Source organism: Heterocephalus glaber, unplaced genomic scaffold, assembly GCF_053883595.1.
Source record: "Heterocephalus glaber isolate CG9 unplaced genomic scaffold, H.glaber_assembly_v1.0 deba00001509, whole genome shotgun sequence".
NCBI classification, from domain to species: Eukaryota; Metazoa; Chordata; class Mammalia; order Rodentia; family Bathyergidae; genus Heterocephalus; species Heterocephalus glaber.
Window position 1 is genome coordinate 36,782,358 of NW_028258325.1, and position 16,945 is coordinate 36,799,302.

Here is a 16,945-nt window from a genome sequence, read left to right on the forward strand (position 1 = left end):
TTTAGCTTTAGATTTACATTTCTCTGATGATTAATTATGTTGAGTCACTTTTCACGTAATTTTTGGCTTTTGGAAATCTTGGAAAAATGTCTACTCAAATTATTTCCCTGTTGTTTTAATCAGGTTACAGTCTATTTATTATGGAGTTGTGCATATTCTTTATGTATTGTGGATACAAGTTCTTCATTAGATATATGTTTTGCAAACATTTACTCTCATTTTGTTGCTTGTCTTTCTTGATGGTGTCCATGTAGCACACACAATAGTAATTAATTTCAATGAATTTTAATGAATCTATTTTTCTTTGTCATTTATCTAAGAAACTATTGGCTAAAAGACTGAAAGATTTATGCATATTTTTCTTTAAAATCTTTTGCAATTCTAACTGTAATATTAAAGTTGATGATCCATTTTGAATTAATTTGTATATATGGTATGAGGCAGTGATAAAACTTCATTATTTTGTATATAAATATCCAGTTGCCCTAAAACAATTTGTTGAAAAACTGTCTGTTAGTTCAAATAATTATGGGAGAAGAAGAAAAAAATATTCATGAAACAGATACTTCAAAAGTGATGGTTAGAATTGATAGGAAAAGAGAGAAAAGTCTCATTTAATATCACCAGACTCTTGACGTAGCCCTCTGGATGGGTAGGTCACTACTTTATTAGGTAAAGGATTCATTCTATATTAGATATTTTCCCATCATTGGGACAAAATACCAGGAAAATGCAATTTGAAGGTGCAAAATTTATTTGCGCTCCAGTTTTGGTGAGTTTAGTCAATTGTTGGCTGACTCTAGGGCAGGAATGGCAGAGGGGAAGAGCACGATGGGGGATAACTGGTCCATGACAGCCAGGAGGTAGGGAGGAGGGAGGAGCTAGTGACAGGGATACATCATTTTTAGATCACACTTTCAATGACTTCTCCCCTCCTACCAAGCCCTAGCTCTGAACGTGAGAATTTGATGAGACATGTTAGATCTAGAACCATAATAAATTCTATCATTTTTCCTTAGAAGATACTTTTGCATTTTATCAGAAATACTATTTCCTTCCAGGGAGGAAGTTATCAATTGCCTCACAAAAATAGGTTATTTTTTGGACTAGTTTTATTTTATTTTTTACCGGCCCTAGAAGATGATACATACTAGGGTTCTAAGAAATCTACCTTTTTATTTAATAAAATCGCTGAAAAATTTATCTTTTCCACAATAGATATAGAACTTAATGTAACATTTGGATTTTGTCCAGTTTCAAATGCTAGAAGGAAACTTATTAGACCAAACTAATATAATTCTTTTAAGAAATCACTGGCAAATCTACTAGGCTTAATCTCCTACCATTTAATGACTAAAACAGGGTAGAATCCCAGGGTGACTTACTGAATTGTATCTAAATAATCTGAGAAAATTGTTGTTTTGCTTATTATTGTTGCTCTTTTTTGTGTTTTGTTTAAATATGTCAACCTTATGGACCAATTTGAAATTACAAAACTTGTGTTTGCAAGGTTGTTCTATTAGTTATGCTTTTGCTGCTGGGACAAAATGCCTGACATACACAAGTTAAATGAACAAATGGTTTATGGTTTCAATGGATTCAGTCAATGGCTTGCTGGCTTCAAAGCAGAAATGACACAGTGAAAGTAGTCACTTCCACTTTTGTCCAGGATGGAGGAAAGATGTTCAACCCATGGCAATCAAGAACCAGAAAGAGATGAAGAGGAAACAAGAATCTACTATTTGAATGTACACCCTCCTGACTTCCTCTAGTCAGGCTCTAACTCCTAACAACACATTCAGCTATGATCTCATCAATGGATTAATCCACTGATCAATGCAGTGCCCCCTGTGACCCAGTCATCTTCCAAAAGCCCCACCTCTGACACATAAGCCTTTGGGAGAACATTTTAGATCAATCCATAACAGTGGCATAAACAAAATACTATAATATTTAAATAATTCTCTTATGTTTTCAAGTTAAAAATATTGATTTCCAATAGTTCAATAATAAAATAATAGAAACTTGCTGAATCAATCTACTAGGTAAGAAAGGAAAACAAGGCAACCATTATCCAAATAATCTCTAAGAAAAGACTTTCAGAGCCATTTCACCTAGGAGAGTGACTAGGCATAATGGAGGAAAGAGGCATGCCAAAATAGACATGGCTCATTTGATTTCAAATCTAAAGCTGTTAATGTATATTTTCTTAATGGGTATTAATTAGTCATTTCTTGGTTACTCACTTGGTATACTGATATTTTGGGCATTATCCCAAATAGTTTTTAGGCAAATGACTTTCTCTTATATCAAGAATGCATCTCAAGACAGTTGGGACTTTTAAAGTTTTTTTTAATATTATATAATCTACAAGGGTATCTGGCACATAGGAGCTGCTCTATAGGAATTTTTCACTGAGTCTCATTGAGTGAGTCTATTCTATCTAGAAATAATGGAAAGAATGTCGCTGATACACATTTATGAAAGGGTAAGGAGAAAAGGACCATGAATTTTCAGAAAGATTATGAATAATTTGAAGATGGGAAATCTTTGTAACATGCCGTGTAGAATCACAACATAAAATATCCCAGAAACATGTATAAAGCCATGTAATATAAAAAATAATCAACAAATATTGTTAATAGAATTACTGTCAGTAATCCACTCCAAAAGGTATATTGTAAGACAATTTTGAATGATTTTATTTGTATGCATCCTAAAAATCCCATTCAGTAGATATTCCTTCATACCATTTCTTTATTCACAGGTTTCGGGGGAAAAAAGGAAAAAACATCTTGGCAATAGTCATTTGGAAACAAGATTTGCTTACTATCTTTTAGTCTGAAGAACCCACACCTCCCCAGAGAATAAGCCTACTGCAGGACCATTGTACTTTTGGAACGGAAATTGTTGTGAATATGATTATTCATTTTCCATGAAGAAATGAAGGTTGATTTTTCTTTTCTAATCAATCCCAGCTTAGTTCTTGAAAAACAATGATTTACAATCTTTATTGACCAAACGATCAGCACCTGTTTTTATTTGACTTGTGGATATTCAATTCTATATATTTATTTAATTGTGAGTCTGCCTAAATTTAGAGAAGGTTTTGTGTCTCAGAAAGAATTCTAATCCTAATGTGACAGAACCTTAGTTTAAAGCTTATATTCTCTCTCTATAGGAGATTTTGGATTTTCAGTGATTTTAGAAATTCTGTGTTCTCATTTGTAGAAGAAAGTGAAAAAATTCCTGCTCTTACTGCATGACAAGTTTGTCTTTAAAGTCAAAGAAGATATTGAAAACAGAATCTTTAATTATTTAAGCTTAACAACTTTTGTGAATAAAAGGTTAAATGAATAAGGCCTGGATCCCAAAGTCAGTAGGGGAGATAGCCACAGGAACAGGAAAGATCTGTTTAGACACAGTCCTCAGTAGGATATGGCAGAGATAAGATTTTGGAAGAGCTTTGAAATAGATTTTTCTCTTCAACTCCTTGCCATAAACTTTCTGAGTGTTTTGTTAGAATGAACAAGTCTTTTGAAAGATATTTTTTGAAATCCTGTCTTCAATGAGTAGCATCAGTCCCAAAGACTTGGCTTATCCCCCTGGATCAAAGATAAAGAGGAGAGGAGGATATCTATATAGCAAATGAATTATTCATGGTTTCCTTGCTCATTGCAAATGAAAGAAAGTCTCACTGATTGAGTTCTGAAAAACTATAGCTTTTCAATCCCCAAAATAATTAAGAGATTTTTGTTAAGCTCACCTCACTAATTCCTATGACATTTTATCTTGCATCACTAAATTTGTGGCCTTAGACAAGTTAGTTAAATTTTCTAAATTTCAGTTATCCTTTAGGGAAAACAATAACATCTACCACCTAAAGATGCAAGGATAATATTTAAATACTGAACATAGAAATATATTGTACAGAATAAATGTGTTGCAGATTCTCATTATTCTTTTATTTATAGAGGTTATAAAAGCAACTGCATAAATGACCTTCCCTGCAATTTATGGTGTGATCTGAAATTCCAAACCAATTCTGCAAATAGTCAGCTCCCTCTGGCTTTTTTCCATTGATATAGCAAAGATGGTGTAATACCTTTACATTAGCAAGGGAGAAAACATTAAAAGAAAAGATGTCCTTATCGTGAAATATTGAAGATGTTTGAGTTTTCAAGGAATGCAATATTAAACTAAATACAAAGACATCTTTAGGGAGGTTTGGTGTGGGGAGTGAGAGCTGAAAGAAAATGCAGAAATATTTATTGAGTTGAGCTAGAAAATAAGGGGATTTTTTTTCCTTATCATTTTAACAAGAAGAATATCAATGTCTCTGTAATTCTCCTGGCATAATTCTCTTTTATTTTGGTTTCCTCCTGATATTGATATCACTGCATAATATTTTCCAACATAATAGATTAAAGCTACAAATCTCCACTACATTCTTATAGTAGAAGTATAATTTTCCACAATGACTGCATAAAAGTTCTGAGTTTCACTTTAATTGGATGAAGATGGACTAAAACCTCATTAGAGCAAGGTCTTTGGCTTAAGAATGAGTTATTGAACATCTTTGAACCCATAATTATGCCAATGGAGATTAAAATAAAACTATTGCTCTCATCTATCAACATCCACCTATGGAACTAGAGGTAAAACTGACTACCATTGAAACTGCATAACCACCACACAGAAAAATAAACTCCACTTTCCTAAGATCATATCTCGATTTGCTAAAGTAAAAAGAGGAAAATGATTACTAAGGGCCCAACTAAACAGTGATTATGCAAGAACCAATTACTTTCAGCACAGCTAGTAGAGAGTAGTATCATTTTACTGAGAAAATGGCAAATATGGAGAGAATAAATTTGCATATATTGATTTTGTCATGCATTGTTACAAGTCACATTCAAAATATCTCATGTAAGACTTGACATATCTTTGATAAAACAGTAAAGTTTCAGTTTCCTCATTTTACAGATCACCGGATGGTAGCTCAGGGAATTTGAAAGATTTGCTCACTGAGCAAATTACACATGCAACAAAAATAGCTGATCAAATTATAGGTACATGATTAAAAACCAGTTGTGTTTGACTCCAAAGCTTGTGCTCTTTTTCACCACACTGCATTATTCACCCAAGATGTTGCAAAACAGCCCTTTCAAAGAAATAATTTCCAGACTAATACATAACATATTTAAGACCCTTTCCTGGATGCAGAGATGGGAAGTAAATTGTAGTTTATGATGCAATAAACATCCATGAAATAACTAGGAGTATAAATATACAGGTTTTGGGAGGAAGATTTCAGATATATATCTACCTTTAAGTTATTTGTGTTTTTTGATGTAGCAAACTCACTTCTAAAGAATACAATTTTAAGAACTAAAATATTGGTATAAAGATATTAATTATAATTAGTTTTAAGAATAAGGTAGGACACAGCTAAAATGTTCCAAATGAAGAAATAATCAAATAAATTGTTTTTTGTCCATCAATATAATACTCTTTAAAAGCTGAAAACCCACATCTCTAAGTGACATTTAAAACTGTCTGTATTATAAATGAAAAAAGATAGTTGTAGTATACTCCTTTTATAGGATATGACCACTATTGTTTCCTTAAAAAGTGAGATCTTTCACTTACCCAAATATGAATATTTGTTATGTGCTAGAGACTGTTGAGGAATATCAGTGAATAAAACAAAAATCCAACTCTGTGCACTTACATTGTAGTAGGTGAATTCAAATAATAAGCAACATAATAAGTAACTATATTTTAGTGTAAGTTGGGAGATAATGAGAAAAAATAAGGTAGAACAGTGTAGAAGAAATCAGAAATCTAAGAAAGTGATAGAAGAGAGGTTGCAATGGTAATGAAGGTACTAATGATGAGTCTCGACATGAAAATGAGATGTTTTAACTTAGAGAAGAAAATTAAGTAAGCAGATATTTTGGAGAGTAGCATTCTAGACTGGGGAACTATTCAGAGCACAGTACGACAATATGCCTCACAAATTCGGGAAATAGCAGGGAAGACAACTGTGTTACTCAGCTTTCCATCACTGAACAAACACCTGTAACAATAAATTTCTGAGAAAAAAACTGTTATATGCCTCATGGTTTTAGAGGTTCCAGTTCCTGGCTGAGCAGAGCCATTCCTTTTTAGGCCTCTGGTGGAGGCACCAGATGGCAATGGTGGGTAATGGCTGGCAGAGCAAAATTGTTTACCTCATGGCCAGGCAGCAAAAAAGAAGGGAACAACAGGATGGGGATGGGGCTCACTGTCTAAATCCAGGGCATATCCTCAGTAACCTAAAGACCTTGTACTCTTAGGATGATGTAAGATCTAAAAGCCATTGGAGAAACTTCTACTCATGAACATAAGGTTATGCTCCCTCTTTAAATATGCACACACATGTATGCATATTAGCATTGTGTTAATTGCTATAATTTACATATGTATTCATATTACTTATACATATGTATCTATATCATTGTCAGAGTATTTCACAGTCAGATAATTAATTCTTTACAGAGTTTATATCTAATTGTCAGGGATGAAATCACTGGAGAATATTACTTGATTTCCTATTTCAGCATCATGTGAATTTTTTCAAAAAGTGTGTATTTTTTGTTGTATATATTTTATTGTAAGATATAAAACACAAAGAAATAGCACACAGAAATAAATATACAGCTTAATGAATTTTTGAGATCAAATACTTGTATAACCACCTCCCAGGTGAAGAATGAACTCTACCTACTTAGTAACTAGAAGCTCTCACTTGTACCTGCTGCACTATGCCAGCATCCCTCTGCACTAGAGTAAATCAACCTCCTGACTTATATGATAATTACTTTCTTGCATGCTCTGTTCTTTTTATTGCCCAATCATGCATCCCTATGGAAAATAGATTCATTTTGTAGTTATTTGTAGTTGTTTTCCAACTCAATATGATTTTTGTGGGATTTATCCATGTTAATGCATGCAGTTAAATATATGAACTCTCATGTGTGCCCACATGTGTAAATACTGAATGGTTTCTCTGATGTGAGAAGCTGAAAGTGTAAAAAGGATCTAAATGTACAATAATTAATATGAAAAAAGGAAGAAAAGGTCCAAAGTGGAAGAGGTAGGAGAAAAGAAAGAAGGGAAAGGCAAAAAATATGAGAAAAGGAAAAAAATGGGAATCAAGTCTTTGTAAATAGGGAGGGATGGAGGAGATAGAGGGGTGGAAGGAAGGGTAAGGGAATGGGGAAAAAATAAGAACCAAGATATATCAGGTAAACGTACAAATTCCCAATGATGAATGTTATCATACTATATACCTAAAATGTACCAATAAAATTAATGAATTAAAAAAATTATGAATTGTCACTGTTGAATAGTCTTCCATTTTATTATTATACCAGGAATTATTTTACCATTTTCTCATTGTCTTTTTATTAAGATGTTACATTCTTTCTTTACTATTGCAAATAATGCTGCCCTGAATTTTCTGTCACATGCCTCTTGGAACACAAAGGCTTGGATTTCAGAGTTGTGTTTACCTGGGTGGGTTTGCTATATATAGATATTGCCACCTTCAGTTGAGGACATCAAATTATTTTCTTTTTTTATCCATTAAGTTTATTGGTACATTTTATGTATACAATATAATGACATTCATCATTGGGAATTTGTACCTGTACATGATATATCTTGATTCTTATTTTTCCCCCATTCCCCTGTCCTCCCTTCAACCTTTCCACCCATCCTTATTTATAAAGACTTTGTGTTTTTTCCTCTTCTAGTACTTTTTCCTTTCCCTTCTTTCTTTTCCCCTACTGTCCCACTTCCGCTTCCCCTTCCCCTTTGGACCTTTTCTTCCTATTTCACATCATCTATTATACATTTTGGTCTCAAATTATTATCTTAACTGAGTATACTAATTTATACACTACTAGTGGTGTGTGAATGTTTTGATCCTTTATTTTTTCACTAGCTCTTGGCTTGAGGTCTGTCTTTTAAATTTTATTCATTCTGTTTTGAATTAGACTATTTTTTAAATTTGCATTATCTAGTTTTGAATGAAGTGGACCAGTAATGACTAGTAAGATCAATTCCCATTTATGAAGTTACTGGGTTAGATCACATGTATATTATTAAGATGTTCCATATCTACAGTCTACAAGATACTTGGAAAATATTTCCTAAAAAGAAAACCAAAGTGTTTCAAGAGATTATTGGTAAGACTCTGAGAAACTTTCAAATTAATCTTTGTTATGATATTTTATGTTTTCCAAAATTTTGTTATGAACATTAATAATACAATGAGAAAAAGTGTTATTTTTCTTTAAAGACAAGATAACTAGGAAGTGTGGCTTGAGTATAAGAAAACAAAAGAAAAGTTCTGATAAGTAAAAATTTCTAAGTTAACATCACACTTATCAGATGATTGATCATGAAGCCCAGATGCTTGGGTAACCAGTGCATGAAAGGTGATGAAAATAAAATCTACACGTGGGTCAATCAGTGAGAGTTTGGGGAAACATAATGAAACAAATCTTGAAGTCATGATGGTATTGAGAAAGAGAATGTGTGGAAAGAAAAAGAACAACAGAAGATTAGGAATTTATAGGAGGATATACAAGATTAAAAGCATGAGATCTTTGATATAAAAAGGTGTACAAAGGTAGCTTGGACATAAAATATTATCTTGAATAATTAAAAAAGGATTGGACACCAGGGTCCCATGTTGTACTTTCTAAAGTTTTTTTGGGGCGGAGGGATCAAATTCAGGACCTTGTACTTGCAAGGCAGGCACACCACCACTGAGCTAATTCCCCAGTCCTTTTCAAAAATATTTTTGCAAGTTCCTCATATAATCTTTAACTGAGCATTTTATATGATTTCATTTTCTCTCCATTCTTAGCATATCAGTTATACACCTCTTTTTTAACTTGTCTTGTGGCTGCCTTTGAGTTTTTAAGACACTTTACAATTAACCCAAGTCACTTACAAATAATACTGCACAACTTCCCAGTTAATATGACTAGCTTATAACAAAATATTCATAAAATTAATTCCACTCTTTCATCCCTTATGTCACTGCTCCCATTCATTTCACTAATATCTAAGCATTCATAATCAAATATGTATGTATATAGCATATGTAAATGTATACATTTTTGATATTACAATTTTGAACAAATCATTGTTAAATTAAGAAGAAAGTTGTTATATAGCTCAGTTTAAATAGTGTGAAGAATTCAAAATAATGTTTAAGAAAATGTTGAAGAAATCCAGCTGCTTCTCACCAACTAACAAGTACACAAAAACACTTTGAAAGAAAATAGGAAATATGATTCCCAAATAATCTGCAGACTCAACAGAAGTTTATTTTTTTCTTGTAGGATTTTATTATACATAGATGAGCTGCTTCCATAAATTCTAGCAGAAACAATTATATACTACATTTAACTATGTTGTACTTTACATAAAATCAATGCACTTATTTTAACCTTACCTTATTTTAAGAAATTTCTCTAAAATGCATGAAAATAAATTGCTAATAGTGGCATATAGAGTTTGGTTTTTGTTTTTGTTAAAATCTATTTAGCAACTTGGAAAAAGTTTTCTCTTAATTGCTTAGGTAATTGTGTCTGTCATGATTACATTATCAAATAATTCACTACAGAGATAATTAAATGGCTATTGATTATACCTCCTAATTAACTTTAAGATATAAAAATGTATGTTTTAAGTTTTGGCTTTGCTGTACTATTCTATTTTCCAAAGCATATTAGTTGTAAAATTTTGAATTAAAAATGCTATTCTGATTATTCATTTCTGGGACTTAAAATTTTACTATCACTAAATACTGTGAATTATAAATGTCCAAGAGCAAAAATCACAAAAATTTGCTGTTGTATTTAACAACTGATTTTTTAAACTCACATAGGAGATTTCTAATTTGTAGATATAGGACAAAAGTTATTGCTGAGTTCTGTGTGATTTTAGATCCTAAATTCTCGACCACAATGCTTACCTTCCAAATAAGTTCATGTCAAATGATTAAATGTTATGAAAATTCAAGATAATAGTCTGGAAGTTTTATATGCTCTGTATTTCCTAGCAATTAGGCTCATCAGCTTTATCTGGAAACTAAACTCTACTTCAGATAACTTTCTAAGTCTGCTGGAGAACTACTACTGTGATGGAATTCAGGCCATGACATCTTTTTTGAGGCTAAATTGATGATGAACTATACTTGAGATAATTTGCTCCATTGCTTTGATTCCCACAATTCCTTTTGTACTTCAGTAACTGTTCAGAAGACGCAGATACCAAATTTTGGGTATCCATCTTTCTGAGTCCTGAAAAATGATAGGAATAGCCAATCCCCTCAAAATTCTGTAACTTACAAAAATTTCCTTTTAGAAGTTTATTAGAAATGGAAAGATTATTATAAAATCTCTTCCAAGGGTCAATATCAGACACTTTAAAAAGGTTAGTAATATTTTCTAATTACTGAAAACAGGGTGAATATAAGATCAGTTAACTATGAATGCAACAAAGAAGCCAACCAATCAAGCCCAGGCCCCTTAGGAACCAGTAGCAGCTGGTTCTAGCTGTAAACAAATGAGACAACCTTCCCAGTGAATGCCAATTGGCTGTCAAGCCTGTTTAGGATTCTGGCAGATGTAGCTTCAGATATTCATTCTGCTGTGTGACTTTGAGAAAGTCATTAAACTCTTGAATGATTGTTTATTTCTGTGGCCTGTATACATGGAATTGTTGCCTGATTAAAATATAAATAGGTAATAAAACAAGATAATTTTGTCAAGCCCCAACACATAGTGTGCATAGATCACAGCATATATGTTTAGAATTTGTGCTTTAGAAAATTTAGAAAACTTCTCAAATGTAGTCTCATTTGATTTGGAGTTTATTATTGCAAAAAATACTTAAATAATTGTGTTAACTAATACGAGACTAGATCATTCTGAATGAGGTTAACATACTGATTGCTTTCTTTTTTGAATAATTTTTTCAGATATTAATTGGTTGCTTATATAGAACCAAGAATTATGGGATGTTTTAAGAAGCAACAATAAAAAACAGAATTATGTTATTATAACTCTTTACCTGATTCCCATAAGGAGTAAATGCTTTGAAAAATTTTATTTAATAATAATAATGTTGATAACAATATGAAAGCAAATGTCTATATAGTTATTACAATGTTCCAGACACTTTTTAAGTGATTTCTATATTTTTAAATTATTTAATACTCATCATTGTTTCTGTTTTCAGATGAGAAAACTTAGGAACAAGGATGAAGCCGTTGTTGCTAAGATAATACTTCTAGTATTCTCTCTCTAGAGCTGTGTTTTTAACCCAAGAAGTCAGATTTCAGAATCTATACAGTATTCTGATAAGTTCACCATTATATTATATTCTGATAAGTTCACCTAATATACTTTCACTTTTCAGAAACTTTGTCATTTTATTTCATTTATCTTACAACATTAATGCTGGAATAGAATTTGTAGTACAATTTTATGAAGGGGTACAGTAAGACTCACAGATTGTTAAAAGATGAAAATTCACACTCCTAAAAAGTGAAAAATTTTCTATCACACATTTTGATCCTTATTTACACTTTCAGTTTCTCACACCAGAAAAACTATTTGGTATTTACACATGTGTGTCCTATTTATTTCACTTAATTGTGTCGCCTTAATGGAAGGGAAAGTGGGAGGAGGTAGGGGAAAGGAAAGAAGGAAATGTAATTAACATGAGAAAATGAAAAAATGGAAATAAAATCTTTGTAAATAGAGAAGGGGGGGGTTGAAGGGAGGGAAGGGAAAAAATAAGAATCCAGATATATTATGTAAAGGTACAAATTCCCAATGATGAATGTCATTATACTGTATACCAATAAATTTAATTTTTAAAAACTGAAAAAATAACAGCATTTTCAATTAAATTCCAAGTATTGTACTCTATTTAACAATTTCCAGCATTGCACTGAACTTTTTATTTAAAAAATTTAACTGTCACTGTTTAATTAAACTGTAGAAAGTATTCCATTTTCTTGACTCATTTTAATTTGCCTGGCCGAGGCTATAAATGTAACCTGAAAGCAACTCAGGTAGATATAACACCAGAAACAATGTACAAACAACAGAGTGAACTGTGATTGCAGCTCTAGGTTCTGACTTATATTCACTGAAATAGAATTACACCATTTGAGAGATTGCCTGTTTTCATTTGTGTGACATCTGAATATTTCTGTATAATAGCTAAGTCAAACAATAGGTAATAAAAGATATTGATAACTGAGCACTCCAAATGGAAGGTGTAAATTGTCAAGAATGGTAGGGGAAAATATAAAACCCACGGAGTCCACAGTTTTCTGCTTTCAGGGTGAAAATGTATTCCCCCATAAAGAGAAATGAGCATGAGCATGTAACCATAAAGGGCTATGATTGATTTCCTGGGTGACTAGTAGCAATCAGTCTCTTCCTTTTGAAATGCTTCTCATATGTCACAACTCAAAGAGCCTTAATGCCAGCTAATGCCTACACCCAGGAAGAACAAATAATGAATTCATGACTTGTCTTTCTTTCTACACTTCATTTAAGAAAGTTAATTGTTTAGGGAATAGACGTTCCTTGGCTCATTGGCTTAATAATACAAAAAACTCTTTTGGAATTTCACACTAGGAAACCAAAGTCAGCTTAAATGAACAATTCTTCCTTAATTCACACTTGTGTTAGAAGCAGAAAGCCTTATTAAAATCTAAACAAATAAGGAATGAATTCACTAACTATTCTTCCCTGCTGGGGCATTTAGCCTTTGGGTAGCCTTGAGCTCTAGACTATACTAAAAGTAAATCCTCATTAATATGAAGCAAAAGGAGGTCACAAATAAAACATTTGTTCACCAAAGCCTATTTTCTAGCTTAAAGGATTTTCACCATAAGAATGTCTCTGTATCACTTATGAGGAATATTATTGGTATTTTATTATTTTTGTATTATTTCTCACAGATATCAAGTATAATAACATCACTTTCATGTGAAATTCCAATTTAGAAAAGGAAAGAAAAGTTTGATACTAACATCACTATACCCAGAATAGTTATAATGCTAAGTAAATTCAAGGAAATACGTCTCATTTTTGAATATCATCAGTTGTATGTTTCCACAAATATAAGAAATTGAGAACCACTCACTTGGTTAATGTCCGATTTAAAGAAACTACTAATTCTCATAATCAAATGTCTGTCTGTAGAAGTAGAACAAAAATTAACATATACCCAATATTTACCTTCTCACATTTATATTATAAAGCAAGCCCTTCATCATAGACTAACAAGTAGTGTATGCATGTATGACAGTATATGAGTATAATAATAATAGCTTTGCTATTAATTATAATTCCTGTAGATTTTGGTATGTATCACATACCACACTTGGTTCCTCTCATTCATAGCTTAGAGTGGTCAAATAACTTAGCTTAGTAGATATTGATGGCAGTTAAGCCTAGGGCCAACTACAAAATATATGTTCTATACATACTTTACTCCTGTGGTTGAAGTGTATCCACTCATTTATGAATCAATTTTATCTCATTTTTTAATCAAAAACAAAGATCAATAAAACTTTGTAAGGTAGAAAAATTGGGAAAGAGTTGAGTAGGGTATAGTGTCAATTAGGATGCTAATATGATTCTCAGCGACCTATGTTTTTGTATAATCCCTCCCTTTAAGTATGGATAGTATCAATGAATATGATGGGATATCCATCATATTCAATTTTTATATGGCAAAATTATAATTAACATTTCCAGTCAATTAACATGGGGTTAATCCAAAGGACTATCTTGGGTTTTGAAGATGAACCCTTGAATAGAAAATATGCCCTCCATGCTGTGAGAGAACATTTTCCCCTTGTCCTCCAGAGGTTCAAGTCTTGAAGTTTGTTGAAATAAACTGGCAAGGGAAAGATCAACAGGAGACAAGGTACACAAATTTATTAATGTGCACATATTTGTAGTATCCACACAAAATATAAAATTCAAAGAAGGGTCAGATGATTGAGGCTTAGATACTTTATTCATAGAGTAAAAGAAAGAAGAGGCCTATAGACAATTTTAGCATGATAGCAAATTATTTTTATGGGAGATGAATGAATCTAAAGGACAGATAATGACTGAGAGCAAAGTTTCTCTGGACTCTATGTGTGAACCCTGAATTTTTGTCTTTTTTGTAGCTAATCTTTCCTGATTAATGGTAATCCATAATAATTTTGTTCCTTCTAAGAAGGGAACTTACCTTAATTAGATAAGGTACAGAGAAAGCGTCTGCCTTCTGGAAAGAAAGATCAAAGAAGACCAGGGCTGGAACTGGGTGGGAGGTCAGAGAGACCTGAGTTCTGAGCTTGTTGCTTGAACTTATCTTGTCAAAACAAAACAGTTGGGGTTTTATTTTCTGAGCTCCAAGAGATATTAAACAATTATTCCAATTCTTAAAATGTTAGAGAAGACCTGATTCAGGAAGATAAAGGAATAGGGATTGGACCTCACTCTGAATACAAGGACAAACGTATGCCAGTGAGATGAGAGAGAAGATGAGTGGTAGACAATTACTAGGAAGAGATGTCCAGAGAAAGAATACTGCCTGGTCCACCATTTTCCCTAATGATAAGCTAGAACCTGAGATATCAAAGACTGGTGATGAAGAACTTAATTCAATGTCATGGATGAGGTATATTCTCTAAACTTGCTGAAGAATTCCTGCTAAAACTGGAGCCAGGAAGAATGGACCAAGAAACCTGATGGTGAAGCTTAGCTGAAAAGAGTTCAGAGAAACATGAGTAATATTTGGTTAAGGGAGAATCAAGTGGTGATTAGCACAGAGGCACTTTCCTGTAGGTCTCACAGAAATAACTCACCAGGTCTTGAGTGCACATGTGGAAGGGACCACATGGCCAAGGCCTGGCCTAGAAATGGTAAAAAAACAAAATCTGGTGACATGGTTCTACTCATTCAGGAAGATTTTCTAAAGGAGAAGGAATTGAAAAATTAATGCTACATTATGCTCTGAAATATGATAAATACAAGACAAGTTACAGATTGACATGTAGAAAATATTACCTAGTAAGTGACACTCTCAATATAGGGCTTAAATACTAAAAGTTCAAAACAATATTGAAAAAAGAAAGGAAAAGGTAAGTTTAAGTATCTTGGAAGAAAATGGATTACATATATATATGTATAATAATATATATGTTATGATATATGTAATTATATAATATTATATTAATAAATTAATGTATTGATAAATAATAAAATTTATATATTTATGACTCCACACTGGATCCTTCTTCCTACTGCACTTGATCTTAGCCAAAAGGCCGAGAAGCGATCCTTCTTCCTACTGGGAATCATGAAACAAATAGGAAGAAAGCACACCGATTGACCAATGAATAAAAGCTTATTCATTAAAAGCATATATATATATGAAAAACATTTATATATATATGAAAGCCTAGGCAGAATATACAAAGCATATACAGGGAAGTTAGTTAGTTTAAAATCTAACTGTGTTAAATATTTTGTCAGCTTTACTTCATTTGACAAATGTAGAGAGATCTTGATGAGGCTTTCACATAGAAAATAACACCTCACTATGACCAAAAATTTACATCTTAAAAGACTATTTCATCTCTAAACTGAAATACAAAAATAGTACCTCTTATCTGTCTCATGTGTATTACTGAAGCCTCAGTCTTCTCTTTTCTGATTTCTGGAGGTTCGGTGAAGGTACCTAAGCAGGATCAAAACAAGATCTAATAGGATCTATGCCATCCTCATTGGCATTGCATTACAGATGGGAAAAGAATATAATATCCAAGCAAAGGTCATTGAAAATACCAAACAAATAGATTTCTTAAGGCTGGATGTCACATGTTGTCACAGAAAATAAAAGACAATGTAGCCATTACAAATTATGTTTTCAAAATATTTAATGATTACTGGTAAATTAAATGGAAAGGAAGTATCTTACTCCAAGGAGTTTGTTTATAAAAAAGTGAAGACATAAAAATCCAGCAATGTGTTGGTAGGTATTATCTCTGGATGGTAGGATTATGTGAAATCTTAAATTCTTATATATTTTTATGGTTTTAGGAATTACTATTCAATAATATGAACAATTTAAATGAATTTCATTACTTTTAAAATCAGGAAAACAAATCAAGCTGGTGGAATTAAGCTTTATAGCAGAATATTAGAATTTAAAATGATGTAGTCTACAGAAAATGAACAAAATGGAATCATTGACTCATTTCCAGTTTCCAGATGCCCTGATTCAAGGTTCACATAAGGACACATCCAAAGACAAGAACATTCTTTGGCATTTAGCCAATGGCCATATTACACAATGCATCATAAATGAAACATTGCACAGCGTCCTTAACTATAAAAAGAGGTAACCAACTCAGATGAGCTTCCTGATCTCATCCAGGTTTAATGCTTTATAATTCTATATTCTGTGACTCACGGGAATAGAGTTGCAGATTTTCAGATGTTAATGCTGGTTAAAAATTTTCCTTGTTTAAAAAAATACAAACTTGAAACATGAAGCCTTAGAAGCTATCCTATCACGAGGGAAGTGGGATAAAACCAGAGACAGTCCTCTGTGGCACTCAGGAGGACATGGACATGAAGCCAGAGACCCCTTTTGATTTCTGACTCCACACTGGTTCCTTCTTCCCACTTGGAATCATGAAACAAATAGGAAGAAAGCACACTGATTGAGCAATGAATAAAAGCTTATTTTTCACCAGAGAATAGGAGAAACATGAAGACAAATTCACAAGGCAACTTCTCAACCGAAAGGCTGAGAATTATTTTAAGTTAAGGGGGGAAAGAAGATAATTTTA

At 32.5% G+C, this 16,945-nt stretch overlaps 1 pseudogene; it reads right to left on the minus strand.

Annotated features, from left to right (window-relative positions):
• Positions 1-15,328: 15,328 nt before the first annotated feature.
• On the minus strand, positions 15,329-15,427 carry LOC147825132 (U2 spliceosomal RNA; annotated as a pseudogene).
• Positions 15,428-16,945: the final 1,518 nt, after the last annotated feature.